Here is a 6,547-nt window from a genome sequence, read left to right on the forward strand (position 1 = left end):
ACAACAATCCGATAGCAAGTTTTTATGAACATATGCATAAAAGTTTAGATATGTTCTCATACGATAATCTTAAAGCTCAAAACACCATATTTGGACGAACATTGATTGCAAATCATAAGCATGGCCGATAGTAGTCTGAATATGATGGGTTACTATCAGTTTTGTACTATAACCCCCTCGAACTATACTCAGTGTATAATTGGATCTACAGGGTCGGAAACCGGTACAACAACTCACACTCATGAATTTATTTTAGCAGGAACTCAAAATAAGGCCATTCACATAAACAGGGTTCAATTGTGACACTCACAAACAAGCTTATGGTTTACAGTCGCTCAAAAACCACACTGTAGAAAATTCTTTATCTTAATTGCGAGAGAAGGGGTGAAACTCAATTTTAGATCGGAATTATCGGAATGATTATGAGTAGTGGTGAACTTTTCTTGACACCTTAAAATGCCTTCAAGTCTAGCTTCAAGCTCAATCGTTACGTGCACTGTATGGTGTATTGAAAATTGTGGATAACATAAATTTATGGTTTTATAGTTTTTGTTTTTTTTGTGACGTCACATTATTTTACTTGCGTTTTTTTTTGTATGTAGGTCTAGGTACTTGTGTGGTCGGCGACATGCGGTAACTGATCGATCGCAAGATCGAAGATTCTGGCGATCGTGGCAGACGTCCGTTGCAGGTTGATGGACGTTGCTCCCTGCCGAAGCTATTGTAATTTTCCTTTCAGGCGGTTCACCGGAAGTTTTTCGTGGTCGGAGTGATGGCCGACGGCCTATCCAGCCCACCGGGGCTTCGCTCGACGTGCCTACTTGGCCGGGTGGCGAATTGACGCCTTATGGCCTCCTTGTCCAACGAAAAGGAATTGCTGGAGTTGTCCACGGGACGTTCGATGTCAGCTTCCTTTCAATATGGCGATAAGTGGCACCAACTTTCCATCCAAAATGGCCACTTCTTCCGTCTTATTCTTCTGTTCCTTTTGTCTTTATTTGTCTGGGAATTATGGTGGCGTTTCCCAGACAAAAGCTGTTAAATAGAAGAAAAAGGCCCTTTGTGGACCTGACCATACCAATTAGAGCTTTCCACGCCATTTTGAGATTGACTTCTAGACCACATTTTAGCAAGTAGAATTATAATTTTCTATGATTTTAAACCGCTTTTAGTATTTAGTGCATGTATTTTACCTTTTTCTTTACAGGATCTATTCTTCGTTAAGTAACGATGTTAGGCGATATTGTTGCCGTTTACCCTATTAAACGAACGATTTGAACAATAGATTTTAGATTTTATACAATGTTTTCAGTAACTACTAACACTACTAACTCACTTTTAACGTACTATTTTACTTTATACGCACTAACAAAGTTTTCCGTTCTATTTATTTTTTATCTAGACCTATAAGTTGAAGAACACAATAAAATGTTAGAAAAAAACACCACTAATAGAATTTGCCTATCATTGGCATACTTTGAAATTTTTAACGCGCCGCGCACTTTACTGCTCGCTTGAGCGGTTGGAACAGAAGAGATCGACAGTGTTAAATTGCCAAGCATTCTACCTACGAAACTTCCATAAGAAAACCGAACGAACCCGAGTTCGTTGGGTTAGTATTTGTCATATTTGTGAACACCATACCTCTTACCCTATCTATGCATGCCCATTTCGGCTGGGTATCTTTTGCCAGTGCTCAAACCGCTGTCAACAAACTCGAGGTGGGTGAGTGGTACCGTGCGTGCTGGAAAGGATTGGGATTGAGAGAGAGAACTCCAGTCTCTCACTGAGCTTCTGACAGAGTCGAATTTCGGTTTGTACTAATATTCCTTGTGATAGAGTCACAAGCACAATTTTGGAACCATCGGTTACAGTACCAAGTTGACTTTGTAGAACAATACATCTGAACTCTTGAGTGTTTTTGAATATTTTGAAATATCTATACCATGATTTGCTTTCGATTTTGTACCCAGCACATTTCATAATATGATAGACCAATTGGTCTGAATTCTAGAATGGTTTTGATTTGAGATCTTAGAATATCCGATTTGCACATGTCTACATAGGTTATGTATCGAGCCTTGGTGGATCAGATGGTCTGAACTCCAGAATGATTTGGATAAATTAGATTATTCGATTTGGACGTATATGAATCGTGAATACTGCACATTGTCTCTGAGCACCAGTAGCCAGTCACAATGGATTGCTACAGGCTTTGTACCAAGCACTGTTGACTTGAAAGATGAATTGGATTGAAGTCCTGAATGATTTGAAGAACGTAGGGTATCCGGTTTGAACATATCTAAATCGTAAATTATGAGCATGACCTATAAGGGCCTGTATGAGTTGCAATTGGCTTTGTATTGAGCCTAGTTGGCATGGTTGATCAATAGGTATGAACTCCAGAATGATTTGGAGATCTTAGAATATCCAGTTTAGACATATCTAGATCGTAAATCATGCGCATGTTCTCTAACGGCCTTATTGACGCCATGAGTTACAATTGTCTTTGTATTGAGCCCAGTTGACTTGGTAGACGAATTTGTTTGAACTCCCGAATGATTTGGAGAACTTAATAAATCCGGTTTGGACACATCCAAATCGTGAATCATTGTGAGCTACTATTGACTTTGTATTGACACGGTTGATCAATAGGTCTGAGCTCCACAACGACTTAGAGAACTCAGAACATCCAGTTTGGACATATTTGCCTTTAACTTAGTATTCTATTAGCATTTTCTCAGTTATTATTTGAAAGCTTTTCTATGCCCGCCATTGTCTGAGTATGTATCTTGTGTGGCAAGTACAATGGATACACTATGCCCAGGGTGTCGAGAAAGTTTCCAACTCGAAAACATCCTGGACCGGACCGAGAATCGAACTCGCTATGTCCGGATTGGAAAACCTACGCCTTTGCTCACAAGGCTACTGGAGACTCCATTGGGCATATCTAGATCGTAAATAATTCACATGACCTCTTGGGTATGTATGGTTTGCTATTGTCTTTGAATTGAGTCCAGTTGCCTTGGTGGCCGAATGATTTGTAGAACTTAGAACATCCGGTTTAGACATATCTAGATCGTGAATCATGCGCATGACCTCTAAGAGCCAGTATGGACACCATGGATTTTTATTGTGTTTGTATCGAGCCCATTTGACTTGGTAGAAATGATTTGGAGAACTACAAAAAACACATGTGTTGACATTTTCACAACTTCAACAATTTTGAACCGATTCGAATAATTTTTGCCGTTTTGGAAACGGTAACTTATACTAGTTTTGTCCCCTGTCAAGATTTACAGCTTATTTATTTATTGATCTTCGTCTTCAGTATAACTGTACAGACTGAACTTAAAAACTAGTTAACATAGAAAATACACACTTTCGCGATGTTTTCACGCCTACATACATTGTCTCTAATAATGACCAAAACGTTATAGCAGTTAAATTTTCGTTACTTTACAAATCCAAAAATAAACAAAAACAGAAACAAACACTAAAATTACATTCATCGATACTGTTCAAGGAAATCACTAACAGAAAATAAATTAAAGGCATTCTTTAGAAACACAATAATCGATACTCAATATGATTTTAGGGGCCCTCCTTAGCCGTGCGGTAAAACGCGCGGCTACAAAGCAAGATCATGCTGAGGGTGGCTGGGTTCGATTCCCGGTGCCGGTCTAGGCAATTTTCGGATTGGAAATTGTCTCGACTTCCCTGGGCATCATCGTGTTAGCCTCATGATATACGAATGCAAAAATGGTAACCTGGCTTAGAAACCTCGCAGTTAATAACTGTGGAAGTGCTTAATGAACACTAAGCTGCGAGGCGGCTCTGTCCCAGTGTGGGGATGTAATGCCAATAAGAAGAATATGATTTTAACTTTTACGGCGGTTGACTTAATTCAAGAAATCGATTGGCATCCAGGTTTCCATGTATCATTTTTTCTTCTAACGAACTCCCTATATTTTACATTTTTTGGCCATACAGATGGATCAATTGCTCTTAATTTCCACCGTTTGTTCAACATAACTTTGAACGAAATATAGTCTAGAGATTTTGAACTCATCCATTTAGGTGTGAGACTGGAAACATTAATGTAGTCGGGTTCTGGAATGCTAAGTGCACGAGAAACCATCATATGAATATCCCGCTCGGTGGCACTCACATCGATATTTGTTAAAATCAGTGCAAATTCGTTGTCGTCCGTCGTTCGCAGCATCTCATTATTATATGTTCCAGGCGCACTACCATCGGCAGCGTTGAAAGGTATACGGGAAATAGGAATAGGAGTCGAATGTAGCAGTGATGGTTCGTTCGGAAAAATGTCGGTTGTGATCTTCGCTAATGTTTCAACTATTCCAGCTACTGTTGATTTCAGGAGCAGAACTTCTTCTTCTACCGATTTCGTATTTATCTTGTTCAGTTTCGCAGGCTCGTGAAACAAAGGTGAAGAGATCGCATACAGGATCGACACTCAGAGAACATTTCTCACAAACACTGGTTTCATCCGAGGTTTTATCCATAGCGTATACACAATGGCAGCCACAGTCCAAATATCAAACCAAATTGAACTTTTCTGGTTTGAATGCGCAGCAGTTTACAGATTTTTCATCTAGAAACAATGACTACCGAGCGTTAGTTTATCAGAACTGATAGAGTTGCAACGGAGGTCGACGGTAATGTAAAACCACCAAAAACTTAAACTCAATTAGAACAACATCCACAACGTGACATGCTCTTTACGGTCCTAAGAATAGAAAGTATTTACAGCATATGTTCTAAGTCAAACAAAAATATCTGGAGTAAGGTCTTAGTCATTCAAGTAATTCCTGTAGCAAGGTTCCAATGTCTACCCGCGTAGCCAAAACACAGTGGTGCGTTTGGCGAAAATCATGAACTTTTTTTTTAACGCTTCAGGGTGTTATTTTTTAGCATCAGTATCTTCGGGAATAAATTTTATTAAAATATGGCACATCGAATGACGAAAAGTTGTAGTTACAATTTTTGCCACAGGTGGCGCTACAAAATGTAACTTCTTTAATAAACGATTTTTAAATATGGTGTCTTTGGCAAAGTTGTAGTGTAATTTATTATGAATTTTATTGCTGAAGACACCGAGTGTCCATCTATCATCGTTTTTGAAATACGGGCGTTTTTTATGGACAGACACTAAAAAAAACAATATTTAAAGATATTTTCGAAACTAACAGTTTCAGGTCAATACAATGTTCTACAAAAATGTATATATAATCAAAATAGACCACTTTCTGGAAGATACCAGGGATGTTTTTAGCAAACATGACTTGTTATCGGTGATTTAAGGTCGAAAATAGTGATATTTGAAGACTTCATATGCAACAGAGGGGCAAATTGGGGCAAAGAAATCCCCACAGGATTTAAAATATCAGGCGTGTAGTTTCATATGCGTATAATTATGTCTGTCGCCGCGTGTATCCAAACAAGTATTTTTAATTTTCATAAATCGACATTTTCAACTGATATTTATATAATAATTGAGATTTCACCACACTGCATACCACGCTGTTGAATGTCAATGTCAAAAGAAGTGCAGCGTGAAGCTATTTTTCTGTTCTCTTCATCCAAGCATTTCACACAATGCAAATCTGACGTCATACGCTACTAGAGATGTCGTAAAATCCCGAATAATCGATTAGTAACTAATCGATTACTCTTTATTCTTGTCGATTATTGAATCGATTCATCGCTGGGTAGTAATCGTTTTAAAATTAATCGATTATCACAACGATGAATCGATTAATCGATTCATTCATTCATTTATTTAGTTAACATCTAAACAGATAACACTGAATCAACAATTTGACGCCACAATACACGGTTCGAGGCCGCATCTCTCCATCCTCGGATACGCCCCACGCTCGCCAAGTCGTTCTGCACCTGGTCTGCCCATCTCGCTCGCTGCGCTCCACGCCGTCTCGTACCTGCCGGATCGGAAGCGAACACCATCTTTGCAGGGTTGCTGTCCGGCATTCTTGCAACATGTCCTGCCCATCGTACCCTTCCGGCTTTAGCTACCTTCTGGATACTGGGTTCGCCGTAGAGTTGGGCGAGCTCATGGTTCATTCTTCGCCGCCACACACCGTCTTCTTGCACACCGCCAAAGATGGTCCTAAGCACCCGTCTCTCGAATACTCCGAGTGCTTGCAAGTCCTCCTCGAACATTGTCCATGTTTCATGTCCGTAGAGGACAACCGGTCTTATAAGCGTCTTGTACATGACACATTTGGTGCGGTGGCGAATCTTTTTCGACCGCAGTTTCTTCTGGAGCCCGTAGTAGGCCCGACTTCCACTGATGATGCGCCTTCGTATTTCACGGCTAACGTTGTTGTCAGCCGTTAGCAAGGATCCGAGGTAGACGAATTCCTCGACCACCTCGAAGGTATCCCCGTCTATCGTAACACTGCTTCCCAGGCGGGCCCTGTCGCGCTCGGTTCCGCCCACAAGCATGTACTTTGTCTTTGACGCATTCACCACCAGTCCAACTTTTGTTGCTTCACGTTTC

At 40.2% G+C, this 6,547-nt stretch overlaps 1 long non-coding RNA gene across 1 annotated transcript; it reads right to left on the minus strand.

The window, feature by feature from the left end:
- Positions 1-660: 660 nt before the first annotated feature.
- On the minus strand, positions 661-1,624 carry LOC134215901 (uncharacterized). The gene is made up of 3 exons (XR_009980352.1): positions 1,337-1,624; positions 1,194-1,258; positions 661-1,068 (listed from the first exon to the last, which is right to left on the minus strand). It is a non-coding gene; the product is annotated as an uncharacterized LOC134215901 (long non-coding RNA).
- Positions 1,625-6,547: the final 4,923 nt, after the last annotated feature.

Source organism: Armigeres subalbatus, chromosome 2 (genome assembly GCF_024139115.2).
Source record: "Armigeres subalbatus isolate Guangzhou_Male chromosome 2, GZ_Asu_2, whole genome shotgun sequence".
NCBI lineage: Eukaryota > Metazoa > Arthropoda > Insecta > Diptera > Culicidae > Armigeres > Armigeres subalbatus.